The sequence below is a fragment of the Aethina tumida genome, chromosome 8 (genome assembly GCF_024364675.1).
Source record: "Aethina tumida isolate Nest 87 chromosome 8, icAetTumi1.1, whole genome shotgun sequence".
Taxonomy (NCBI): Eukaryota; Metazoa; Arthropoda; class Insecta; order Coleoptera; family Nitidulidae; genus Aethina; species Aethina tumida.
Genome location: NC_065442.1, coordinates 2,847,818 through 2,861,975, shown reverse-complemented (window position 1 = coordinate 2,861,975; position 14,158 = coordinate 2,847,818).

Below are 14,158 nucleotides of genomic sequence, written 5' to 3'. Positions count from 1 at the left end.
AATCTAAAGAATCTAAAGTATCTAAAGATTCTAAAGAATCTAAAGGATCTAAAGAATCTAAAGATTCTAAATATTCTAAAATATTTAAAAATTCTAAAGAACCTAAAGAATCCAAAGAATCCAAATAATCTAAAGAATCTAAAGAATCTAAAGAATCTAAAGAATCTAAAGAATCTAAAGAATATAAAGAATCTAAAGAATCTAAAGAATCTAAAGAATCTAAAGAATCTAAAGAATCTAAAGAATCTAAAAATCTAAAGAATCTAAAGAATCTAAAGAATCTAAAGAATCTAAAGAATCTAAAGAATCTAAAAAATTTAAAGAATCTAAAGAATCTAAAGAATCTAAAGAATCTAAAGAAGCTAAAGAATCTAAAGAATCTAAAGAATCTAAAGAATCTAAAGAATCTAAAGAATCTAAAGAATCTAAAGAATCTAAAGAATCTAAAGAATCTAAAGAATCTAAAGAATCTAAAGAATCTAAAGGATCTAAAGAATCTAAAGAATCTAAAGAATCTAAAGAATCTAAAGAATCTAAAGAATCTAAAGAATCTAAAGAATCTAAAGAATCTAAAGAATTTAAAGAATCTAAAGAATCTAAAGAATCTAAAGAATCTAAAGGATCTAAAGAATCTAAAGAATCTAAAGAATCTAAAGAATCTAAAGAATCTAAAGAATCTAAAGAATCTAAAGAATCTAAAGAATCTAAAGAATCTAAAGGATCTAAAGAATCTAAAGAATCTAAAGAATCTAAAGAATCTAAAGAATCTAAAGAATCTAAAGAATCTAAAGAATCTAAGGAATCTAAAGAATCTAAAGAATCTAAAGAATCTAAAGAATCTAAAGAATCTAAAGAATCTAAAGAATCTAAAGAATCTAAAGGATCTAAAGAATCTAAAGAATCTAAAGAATCTAAAGAATCTAAAGAATCTAAAGAATCTAAAGAATCTAAAGAATCTAAAGAATCTAAAAAATTTAAAGAATCTAAAGAATCTAAATTATCTAAAGAATCTAAAGAAACTAAAGAATCTAAAAATTCTAAAGAACCTAAAGAATCCAAAGAATCTAAAGGATCTAAAGAATCTAAAGAATCTAAAGAATCTAAAGAATCTAAAGAATCTAAAGAATCTAAAGAATCTAAAGAATCTAAAGAATCTAAAGAATCTAAAGAATCCAAAGAATCTAAAGAATCTAAAGAATCTAAAAAATCTAAAGAATCTAAAGAATCTAAAGAATCTAAAGAATCTAAAGAATCTAAAGGATCTAAAGAATCTAAAGAATCTAAAGAATCTAAAGAATCTAAAGAATCTAAAGAATCTAAAGGATCTAAAGAATCTAAAGAATCTAAAAAATTTAAAGAATCTAAAGAATCTAAAGTATCTAAAGAATCTAAAAAATCTAAAGAATCAAAAGAATCTAATGAATCTAAAGAATCTAAAGAATCTAAAGAATCTAAAGAATCTAAAGAATCTAAAGAATCTAAAGAATCTAAAGAATCTAAAGGATCTAAAGAATCTAAAGAATCTAAAGAATCTAAAGAATCTAAAGAATCTAAAGAATCTAAAGAATCTAAATAATCTAAAGAATCTAAAAGACCCAAATTATCTAAAAGATCTATAGAATCTAAAGAATCTAAAGAATCTAAAGAATCTAAAGAATCTAAAGAATCAAAAGAATCTAATGAATCTAAAGAATCTAAAGAATCTAAAGAATCTAAAGAATCTAAAGAATCTAAAGAATCTAAAGAATCTAAAGAATCTAAAGAATCTAAAGAATCTAAAGAATCTAAAGAATCCAAAGAATCTAAAGAATCTAAAGAATCTAAAAAATCTAAAAAATCTAAAGAATCTAAAGAATCTAAAAGATCTAAAGAATCTAAAAAATCTGAAGAATCTAAAGAATCTAAAGAATCTAAAGAATCTAAAGATTCTAAAGAATCTAAAGAATCTAAAGAATCTAAAGAATCTAAAGAATCTAAAAAATCTAAAGAATCTAAAGAATCTAAAGAATCTAAAGAATCTAAAGAATCTAAAGAATATAAAGAATCTAAAGAATCTAAAGTATCTAAAGAATCTAAAGAATCTAAAGAATCTAAAGAATCTAAAGAATCTAAAGAATCTAAAAAATCTAAAGAATCTAAAGAATCTAAAGAATCTAAAGAATCTAAAGAATCTAAAGAATCTAAAGAATCTAAAGAATCTAAAGAATCTAAAGAATCTAAAGAATCTAAAGAATCTAAAGAATCTAAAGTATCTAAAGAATCTAAAAAATCTAAAGAATCTAAAGAATCTAAAGAATCTAAAGAATTTAAAGAATCTAAAGAATCTAAAGAATCAAAAGAATCTAATGAATCCAAAGAATCTAATGAATCTAAAGAATCTAAAGTATCTAAAGATTCTAAAAAATCTAAAGAATCTAAAGAATCTAAAGAATCTAAAAATTCTAAAATATTTAAAAATTCTAAAGAACCTAAAGAATCCAAAGAATCCAAGGAATCTAAAGAATCTAAAGGATCTAAAGAATCTAAAGAATATAAAGAATCTAAAGAATCTAAAGAATCTAAAGAATCTAAAGAATCTAATGAATCTAAAGAATCTAAAGAATCTAAAGTATCTAAAGAATCCAAAGAATCTAAAAATTCTAAAGAACCTAAAGAATCCAAAGAATCTAAAGGATCTAAAGAATCTAAAGAATCTAAAGAATCTAAAGAATCTAAAGAATCTAAAGAATCTAAAGAATCTAAAGGATCTAAAGAATCTAAAGAATCTAAAGAATCTAAAGAATCTAAAGAATCTAAAGAATCTAAAAAATCTAAAGAATCTAAAGAATCTAAAGAATCTAAGGAATCTAAAGAATCTAAAGAATCCAAAGAATCTAAAGAATCTAAAGAATCTAAAGAATCTAAAGAATCTAAAGAATCTAAAGAATCTAAAGAATCTAAAGAATCTAAAGAATCTAAAGAATCTAAAGAATCTAAAGAATCTAAAGAATCTAAAGAATCTAAAGAATCTAAAGAATCTAAAGAATCTAAAGAATCTAAAGAATCTAAAGAATCCAAAGAATCTAAAGAATCTAAAGAATCTAAAGAATCTAAAGAATCTAAAGAATCTAAAGAATCTAAAGGATCTAAAGAATCTAAAGAATCTAAAGATTCTAAAGAATCTAAAGAATCTAAAGAATCTAAAGAATCTAAAGAATCTAAAGAATCTAAAGAATCTAAAGAATCTAAAGAATCTAAAGAATCTAAAGAATCTAAAGAATATAAAGAATCTAAAGAATCTAAAGAATCTAAAGAATCTAAAGAATCTAAAGAATCTAAAGAATCTAAAGAATCTAAAGAATCTAAAGAATCTAAAGAATCTAAAGAATCTAAAGAATCTAAAAAATCTAAAGAATCTAAAGAATCTAAAGAATCTAAAGAATCTAAAGAATCTAAAGAATCTAAAGAATCTAAAGAATCTAAAGAATCTAAAGAATCTAAAGAATCTAAAGAATCTAAAGAATCTAAAGTATCTAAAGAATCTAAAAAATGTAAAGAATCTAAAGAATCTAAAGTATCTAAAGAATCTAAAGAAACTAAAGAATCTAAAAATTCTAAAGAACCTAAAGAATCCAAAGAATCTAAAGGATCTAAAGAATCTAAAGAATCTAAAGAATCTAAAGAAACTAAAGAATCTAAAGAATCTAAAGAATCTAAAGAATCTAAAGAATCTAAAGAATCTAAAGAATCTAAAGAATCTAAGGAATCTAAAGAATCTAAAGAATCTAAAGAATCTAAAGAATCTAAAGAATCTAAAGAATCTAAAGAATCTAATGAATCTAAAGAATCTAAAGAATCTAAAGAATCTAAAGAATCTAAAGAATCTAAAAAATCTAAAGAATCTAAAGAATCTAAAGAATCTAAAGAATCTAAAGAATCTAAAGAATCTAAAGAATCTAAAGAATCTAAAGAATCTAAAGAATCTAAAGAATCTAAAAAATCTAAAGAATCTAAAGAATCTAAAGAATCTAAAGAATCTAAAGAATATAAAGAATCTAAAGAATCTGAAGAATCTAAAGAATCTAAAGAATCTGAAGAATCCAAAGAATCTAAAAAATCTAAAGAATCTAAAGAATCTAAAAGATCTAAAGAATCTAAAAAATCTGAAGAATCTAAAGAATCTAAAGAATCTAAAGAATCTAAAGAATCTAAAGAATCTAAAGAATCTAAAGAATATAAAGAATCAAAAGAATCTAAAAAATCCAAAGAATCTAAAGAATCTAAAGAATCTAAAGAATCCAAAGAATATAAAGAATCTAAAGAATCTAAAGAATATAAAGAATCTAAAGAATCTAAAGAATCTAAAGAATCTAAAGAATCTAAAGAATCTAAAGAATCTAAAGAATCTAAAGAATCTAAAGAATCTAAAGAATCTAAAGAATCTAAAGAATCTAAAGAATCTAAAGAATCTAAAGAATCTAAAGAATCTAAAGAATCTAAAGAATCTAAAGAATCTAAAGAATCTAAAGAATCTAAAGAATCTAAAGAATCTAAAGTATCTAAAGAATCTAAAAAATCTAAAGAATCTAAAGAATCTAAAGAATCTAAAGAATCTAAAGAATCTAAAGTATCTAAAGAATCTAAATAATCTAAAGAATCTAAAGAATCAAAAGAATCTAATGAATCCAAAGAATCTAATGAATCTAAAGAATCTAAAGTATCTAAAGATTCTAAAGAATCTAAAGGATCTAAAGAATCTAAAGATTCTAAATATTCTAAAATATTTAAAAATTCTAAAGAACCTAAAGAATCCAAAGAATCCAAATAATCTAAAGAATCTAAAGAATCTAAAGAATCTAAAGAATCTAAAGAATATAAAGAATCTAAAGAATCTAAAGAATCTAAAGAATCTAAAGAATCTAAAGAATCTAAAGAATCTAAGGAATCTAAAGAATCTAAAGAATCTAAAGAATCTAAAGAATCTAAAGAATCTAAAGAATTTAAAGAATCTAAAGAATCTAAAGAATCTAAAGAATCTAAAGAAGCTAAAGAATCTAAAGAATCTAAAGAATCTAAAGAATCTAAAGAATCTAAAGAATCTAAAGAATCTAAAGAATCTAAAGAATCTAAAGAATCTAAAGAATCTAAAGAATCTAAAGAATCTAAAGGATCTAAAGAATCTAAAGAATCTAAAGAATCTAAAGAATCTAAAGAATCTAAAGAATCTAAAGAATCTAAAGAATCTAAAGAATCTAAAGAATCTAAAGAATTTAAAGAATCTAAAGAATCTAAAGAATCTAAAGAATCTAAAGGATCTAAAGAATCTAAAGAATCTAAAGAATCTAAAGAATCTAAAGAATCTAAAGAATCTAAAGAATCTAAAGAATCTAAAGAATCTAAAGAATCTAAAGAATCTAAAGAATCTAAAAGATCTAAAGAATCTAAAGAATCTAAAGAATCTAAAGAATCTAAAGAATCTAAAGAATCTAAAGAATCTAAAGAATCTAAGTAATCTAAAGAACCTAAAGAATCTAAAGAATCTAAAGAATCTAAAGAATCTAAAGAATCTAAAGAATCTAAAGAATCTAAAGGATCTAAAGAATCTAAAGAATCTAAAGAATCTAAAGAATCTAAAGAATCTAAAGAATCTAAAGAATCTAAAGAATCTAAAGAATCTAAAAAATTTAAAGAATCTAAAGAATCTAAAGTATCTAAAGAATCTAAAGAAACTAAAGAATCTAAAAATTCTAAAGAACCTAAAGAATCCAAAGAATCTAAAGGATCTAAAGAATCTAAAGAATCTAAAGAATCTAAAGAATCTAAAGAATCTAAAGAATCTAAAGAATCTAAAGAATCTAAAGAATCTAAAGAATCTAAAGAATCCAAAGAATCTAAAGAATCTAAAGAATCTAAAAAATCTAAAGAATCTAAAGAATCTAAAGAATCTAAAGAATCCAAAGAATCTAAAGAATCTAAAGGATCTAAAGAATCTAAAGAATCTAAAGAATCTAAAGAATCTAAAGAATCTAAAGAATCTAAAGGATCTAAAGAATCTAAAGAATCTAAAAAATTTAAAGAATCTAAAGGATCTAAAGAATCTAAAGAATCTAAAAAATCTAAAGAATCAAAAGAATCTAATGAATCTAAAGAATCTAAAGAATCTAAAGAATCTAAAGAATCTAAAGAATCTAAAGAATCTAAAGAATCTAAAGAATCTAAAGGATCTAAAGAATCTAAAGAATCTAAAGAATCTAAAGAATCTAAAGAATCTAAAGAATCTAAAGAATCTAAATAATCTAAAGAATCTAAAAGACCCAAATTATCTAAAAGATCTATAGAATCTAAAGAATCTAAAGAATCTAAAGAATCTAAAGAATCTAAAGAATCAAAAGAATCTAATGAATCTAAAGAATCTAAAGAATCTAAAGAATCTAAAGAATCTAAAGAATCTAAAGAATCTAAAGAATCTAAAGAATCTAAAGAATCTAAAGAATCTAAAGAATCTAAAGAATCTAAAGAATCCAAAGAATCTAAAGAATCTAAAGAATCTAAAAAATCTAAAAAATCTAAAGAATCTAAAGAATCTAAAAGATCTAAAGAATCTAAAAAATCTGAAGAATCTAAAGAATCTAAAGAATCTAAAGAATCTAAAGATTCTAAAGAATCTAAAGAATCTAAAGAATCTAAAGAATCTAAAGAATCTAAAAAATCTAAAGAATCTAAAGAATCTAAAGAATCTAAAGAATCTAAAGAATATAAAGAATCTAAAGAATCTAAAGTATCTAAAGAATCTAAAGAATCTAAAGAATCTAAAGAATCTAAAGAATCTAAAGAATCTAAAGAATCTAAAAAATCTAAAGAATCTAAAGAATCTAAAGAATCTAAAGAATCTAAAGAATCTAAAGAATCTAAAGAATCTAAAGAATCTAAAGAATCTAAAGAATCTAAAGAATCTAAAGAATCTAAAGAATCTAAAGTATCTAAAGAATCTAAAAAATCTAAAGAATCTAAAGAATCTAAAGAATCTAAAGAATTTAAAGAATCTAAAGAATCTAAAGAATCAAAAGAATCTAATGAATCCAAAGAATCTAATGAATCTAAAGAATCTAAAGTATCTAAAGATTCTAAAAAATCTAAAGAATCTAAAGAATCTAAAGAATCTAAAAATTCTAAAATATTTAAAAATTCTAAAGAACCTAAAGAATCCAAAGAATCCAAGGAATCTAAAGAATCTAAAGGATCTAAAGAATCTAAAGAATATAAAGAATCTAAAGAATCTAAAGAATCTAAAGAATCTAATGAATCTAAAGAATCTAAAGAATCTAAAGTATCTAAAGAATCCAAAGAATCTAAAAATTCTAAAGAACCTAAAGAATCCAAAGAATCTAAAGGATCTAAAGAATCTAAAGAATCTAAAGAATCTAAAGAATCTAAAGAATCTAAAGAATCTAAAGAATCTAAAGGATCTAAAGAATCTAAAGAATCTAAAGAATCTAAAGAATCTAAAGAATCTAAAAAATCTAAAGAATCTAAAGAATCTAAAGAATCTAAGGAATCTAAAGAATCTAAAGAATCCAAAGAATCTAAAGAATCTAAAGAATCTAAAGAATCTAAAGAATCTAAAGAATCTAAAGAATCTAAAGAATCTAAAGAATCTAAAGAATCTAAAGAATCTAAAGAATCTAAAGAATCTAAAGAATCTAAAGAATCTAAAGAATCTAAAGAATCTAAAGAATCTAAAGAATCTAAAGAATCTAAAGAATCTAAAGAATCCAAAGAATCTAAAGAATCTAAAGAATCTAAAGAATCTAAAGAATCTAAAGAATCTAAAGAATCTAAAGGATCTAAAGAATCTAAAGAATCTAAAGATTCTAAAGAATCTAAAGAATCTAAAGAATCTAAAGAATCTAAAGAATCTAAAGAATCTAAAGAATCTAAAGAATCTAAAGAATCTAAAGAATCTAAAAAATTTAAAGAATCTAAAGAATCTAAAGTATCTAAAGAATCTAAAGAATCTAAAGAATCAAAAGAATCTAATGAATCTAAAGAATCTAAAGAATCTAAAGAATCTAAAGAATCTAAAGAATATAAAGAATCTAAAGAATCTAAAGAATCTAAAGAATCTAAAGAATCTAAAGAATCAAAAGAATCTAATGAATCTAAAGAATCTAAAGAATCTAAAGAATCTAAAGAATCTAAAGAATCTAAAGAATCCAAAGAATCTAAAGAATCTAAAGAATCTAAAAAATCTAAAAAATCTAAAGAATCTAAAGAATCTAAAAGATCTAAAGAATCTAAAAAATCTGAAGAATCTAAAGAATCTAAAAAATCTAAAGAATCTAAAGATTCTAAAGAATCTAAAGAATCTAAAGAATCTAAAGAATCTAAAAAATCTAAAGAATCTAAAGAATCTAAAGAATCTAGAGAATCTAAAGAATATAAAGAATCTAAAGAATCTAAAGAATCTAAAGAATTTAAAGAATCTAAAGAATCTAAAGAATCTAAAGAATCTAAAGAATCTAAAGAATCTAAAGAATCTAAAGGATCTAAAGAATCTAAAGAATCTAAAGAATCTAAAGAATCTAAAGAATCTAAAGAATCTAAAGAATCTAAAGAATCTAAAGAATCTAAAGAATCTAAAGTATCTAAAGAATCTAAAAAATCTAAAGAATCTAAAGAATCTAAAGAATCTAAAGAATCTAAAGAATTTAAAGAATCTAAAGAATCTAAAGAATCAAAAGAATCTAATGAATCCAAAGAATCTAATGAATCTAAAGAATCTAAAGTATCTAAAGATTCTAAAAAATCTAAAGAATCTAAAGAATCTAAAGAATCTAAAAATTCTAAAATATTTAAAAATTCTAAAGAACCTAAAGAATCCAAAGTATCCAAGGAATCTAAAGAATCTAAAGAATCTAAAGAATATAAAGAATCTAAAGAATCTATAGAATCTAAAAAATCTAAAGAATCTAAAGAATCTAAAGTATCTAAAGAATCCAAAGAATCTAAAAATTCTAAAGAACCTAAAGAATCCAAAGAATCTAAAGGATCTAAAGAATCTAAAGAATCTAAAGAATCTAAAGAATTTATAGAATATAAAAAATCTAAAGAATCTAAAGAATCTAAAGTATCTAAAGAATCCAAAGAATCTAAAAATTCTAAAGAACCTAAAGAATCCAAAGAATCTAAAGGATCTAAAGAATCTAAAGAATCTAAAGAATCTAAAGAATCTAAAGGATCTAAAGAATCTAAAGAATCTAAAGAATCTAAAGAATCTAAAGAATCTAAAGAATCTAAAGAATTTATAGAATCTAAAAAATCTAAAGAATCTAAAGAATCTAAAGTATCTAAAGAATCCAAAGAATCTAAAAATTCTAAAGAACCTAAAGAATCCAAAGAATCTAAAGGATCTAAAGAATCTAAAGAATCTAAAGAATCTAAAGAAACTAAAGAATCTAAAGAATCTAAAGAATCTAAAGGATCTAAAGAATCTAAAGAATCTAAAGAATCTAAAGAATCTAAAGAATCTAAAGAATCTAAATAATCTAAAGAATCTAAAAGATCCAAATTATCTAAAAGATCTATAGAATCTAAAGAATCTAAAGTATCTAAAGAATCTAAAGAATCTAAAGAATCTAAAGAATCAAAAGAATCTAATGAATCTAAAGAATCTAAAGAATCTAAAGAATCTAAAGAATCTAAAGAATCTAAAGAATCTAAAGAATCTAAAGAATCTAAAGAATCTAAAGAATCTAAAGAATCCAAAGAATCTAAAGAATCTAAAGAATCTAAAAAATCTAAAAAATCTAAAGAATCTAAAGAATCTAAAAGATCTAAAGAATCTAAAGAATCTAAAGAATCTAAAGAATCTATAGAATCTAAAGAATCTAAAGAATCTAAAGAATCTAAAGAATCTAAAGAATCTAAAGAATCTAAAGAATCTAAAAAATCTAAAGAATCTAAAGAATCTAAAGAATCTAAAGAATCTAAAAAATCTAAAGAATCTAAAGAATCTAAAGTATCTAAAGAATCTAAAGAAACTAAAGAATCTAAAAATTCTAAAGAACCTAAAGAATCCAAAGAATCTAAAGAATCTAAAGAATCTAAAGAATCTAAAGAATCTAAAGTATCTAAAGAATCTAAAAAATCTAAAGAATCTAAAGAATCTAAAGAATCTAAAGAATCTAAAGTATCTAAAGAATCTAAAAAATCTAAAGAATCTAAAGAATCTAAAGAATCTAAAGAATCTAAGGAATCTAAAGAATCTAAAGAATCTAAAGAATCTAAAGAATCTAAAGAATCTAAAGAATCTAAAGGATCCAAAGAATCTAAAGAATCTAAAGAATCTAAAGAATCTAAAGAATCTAAAGAATCTAAAGAATCTAAAGAATCTAAAGAATCTAAAGAATCTAAAGAATCTAAAGAATCTAAAGAATTTATAGAATCTAAAAAATCTAAAGAATCTAAAGAATCTAAAGTATCTAAAGAATCCAAAGAATCTAAAAATTCTAAAGAACCTAAAGAATCCAAAGAATCTAAAGGATCTAAAGAATCTAAAGAATCTAAAGAATCTAAAGAATCTAAAGAATCTAAAGAATCTAAAGAATCTAAAGAATCTAAAGAATCTAAAGAATCTAAAGAATCTAAAGAATCTAAAGAATCTAAAGAATCTAAAAAATCTAAAGAATCTAAAGAATCTAAAGAATCTAAAGAATCTAAAGAATCTAAAGAATCTAAAGAATCTAAAGAATCTAAAGAATCTAAAGAATCTAAAGAATCTAAAGAATCTAAAAAATCTAAAGAATCTAAAGAATCTAAAGTATCTAAAGAATCTAAAGTATCTAAAGAATCTAAAGAATCTGAAGAATCTAAAGAATCTAAAGTATCTAATGAATCTAAAGAATCTAAAAAATTTAAAGAATCTAAAGAATCTAAAGAATGTAAAGAATCTAAAGAATCTAAAGGATCTAAAGAATCTAAAGAATCTAAAGTATCTAAAGAATCTAAAGAATCTAAAAAATCTAAAGAATCTAAAGAAACTAAAGAATCTAAAGAATCTAAAGAATCTAAAGAATCTAAAGAATCAAAAGAGTCTAAAGAATCTAAAGAATCTAAAGAATCTAAATAATCTAAAGGATCTAAAAAATCTTAAGTATCTAACGATTCTAAAGAATCCAAAGAATCTAAAGAATCTAAAGAATCTAAAGAATCTAAAGAATCTAAAGAATCTAAAAAATCTAAAGAATATAAAGAATCTAAAGAATCTAATGAATCTAAAGAATCTAAAGAATCTAAAGAATCTAAAGAATCTAAAGAAACTAAAGAATCTAAAGAATCTAAAGAATCTAAAGAATCTAAAGAATCTAAAGAATCTAAAGAATCTAAAGAATCTAAAGAATCTAAAGAATCTAAAGAATCTAAAGAATCTAAAGAATCTAAAGAATCTAAAGAATCTAAAGAATCTAAAGAATCTAAAGAATCTAAAGAATCTAAAGAATCTAAAGAATCTAAAGAATCTAAAAAACACAAAGGATCTAAAAAACTAAAGAATCTAAAAAATCAAAAGAATCTAAAAAATCTAAAGATTCTAAAGAATCTAAAGGATCTAAAGATTCTAAAGAATCTAAAAAATCTAAAGAATCTAAAGAATCTAAAGAATCTAAAGAAACTAAAGAATCTAAAGAATCTAAAGAATCTAAAGAATCTAAAGAATCTAAAAATTCTAAAGAATCTAAAGAATCCAAAGAATCTAAAAGATCTAAAGAATCCAAAGAATCTAAAGAATCTAAAGAATCTAAAGAATCTAAAGAATCTAAAGAATCTAAAGAATCTAAAGAATCTAAAGAATCTAAAGAAACTAAAGAATCTAAAGAATCCAAAGAATCTAAAAATTCTAAAGAATCTAAAGAATCCAAAGAATCTAAAAGATCTAAAGAATCTAAAGAATCTAAAGAATCTAAAGAATCTAAAGAATCTAAAGAATCTAAAGAATCTAAAGAATCTAAAGAATCTAAAGAATCTAAAAACACAAAGGATCTAAAGAAACTAAAGAATCTAAAAAATCAAAATAATCTAAACAATCTAAGGATTCTAAAGAATCTAAAGGATCTAAAGAATCTAAAGAATCTAAAGAATCTAAAGAATCTAAATAATCTAAAGAATCCAAAGAATCTAAAGAATCTAAAAAACACAAAGGTTCTAAAGAAACTAAAGAATCTAAAAAATCAAAAGAATCTAAAAAATCTAAAGATTCTAAAGAATCTAAAGGATCTAAAGATTCTAAAGAATCCAAAAAATCTAAAGAATCTAAAGAATCTAAAGAATCTAAAAAATCTAAAGAATCTAAAGAATCTAAAGTATCTAAAGAATCTAAAGAATATAAAGAATCTAAAAAATTTAAAGAATCTAAAGAATCTAAAAAATGTAAAGAATCTAAAGAATCTAAAGAATCTAAAGAATCTAAAGTATCTAAAGAATCTAAAGAATCTAAAAAATCTAAAGAATCTAAAGAAACTAAAGAATCTAAAGAATCTAAAGAATCTAAAGAATCAAAAGAGTTAAAAGAACCTAAAGAATCTAAAGAATCTAAATAATCTAAAGGCTCTAAAGAATCTAAAGAATCTAAAGAATCTAAAGAATCTAAAGAATCTAAAGAATCTAAAAAATCTAAAGAATCTAAAGAATCTAAAGTTTCTAAAGAATCTAAAGTATCTAAAGAATCTAAAGAATCTGAAGAATCTAAAGAATCTAAAGAATCTAATGAATCTAAAGAATCTAAAGAATCTAAAGAATCTAAAAAATTTAAAGAATCTAAAGAATCTAAAGAATGTAAAAAATCTAAAAAATCTAAAGTATCTAAAGAATCTAAAGTATCTAAAGAATCTAAAGAATCTAAAAAATCTAAAGAATCTAAAGAAACTAAAGAATCTAAAGAATCTAAAGAATCTAAAGAATCTAAAGAATCTAAAGAATCAAAAGAGTCTAAAGAATCTAAAGAATCTAAAGAATCTAAATAATCTAAAGGATCTAAAGAATCTTAAGTATCTAAAAATTCTAAAGAATCTAAAGAATCTAATGAATCTAAAGATTCTAAAGAATCTAAAAATTCTAAAGAACCTAAAGAATCCAAAGAATCTAAAGGATCTAAAGAATCTAAAGAATCTAAAGAATCTAAAGAATCTAAAGAATCTAAAGAATCTAAAGAATCTAAAGAATCCAAAGAATCTAAAGAATCTAAAGAATCTAAAGAATCTAAAGAATCTAAAGAATCTAAAAAATCTAAAGAATATAAAGAATCTAAAGAATCTAAAGAATCTAAAGAATCTAAAGAATCCAAAGAATCTAAAGAATCTAAAGAATCTAAAGAATCTAAAGAATCTAAAGAATCTAAAGAATCTAAAGAATCTAAAGAATCTAAAGAATCTAAAGAATCTAAAGAATCTAAAGAATCTAAAGAATCTAAAGAATCTAAAAAACACAAAGGATCTAAGAAACTAAAGAATCTAAAAAATCAAAAGTATCTAAAAAATCTAAAGATTCTAAAGAATCTAAAGGATCTAAAGATTCTAAAGAATCTAAAAAATCTAAAGAATCTAAAGAATCTAAAGAATCTAAAGAATCTAAAGAATCTAAAAAATCTAAAGAATATAAAGAATCTAAAGAATCTAAAGAATCTAAAGAATCTAAAGAATCTAAAGAATCTAAAGAATCTAAAGAATCTAAAAAACACAAAGGATCTAAAAAACTAAAGAATCTAAAGAATCCAAAGAATCTAAAAGATCTAAAGAATCTAAAGAATCTAAAGAATCTAAAGAATCTAAAGAATCTAAAGAATCTAAAAACACAATGGATCTAAAGAAACTAAAGAATCTAAAAAATCAAAATAATCTAAAGAATCTAAGGATTCTAAAGAATCTAAAGGATCTAAAGAATCTAAAGAATCTAAAGAATCTAAAGAATCTAAAGAATCTAAAGAATCTAAAGAATCTAAAGAATCTAAAGAATCTAAAGAATCTAAAGAATCTAAAGAATCTAAAGAATCTAAAGAATCTAAAGAATCTAAAGAATCTAAAGAATCTAAAGAATCTAAAGAATCTAAAGAATCTAAAGAATCTAAAGAATCCAAAGAATCTAAAGAATCTAAAGAATCTAAAAAATCTAAAAAATCTAAAGAATCTAA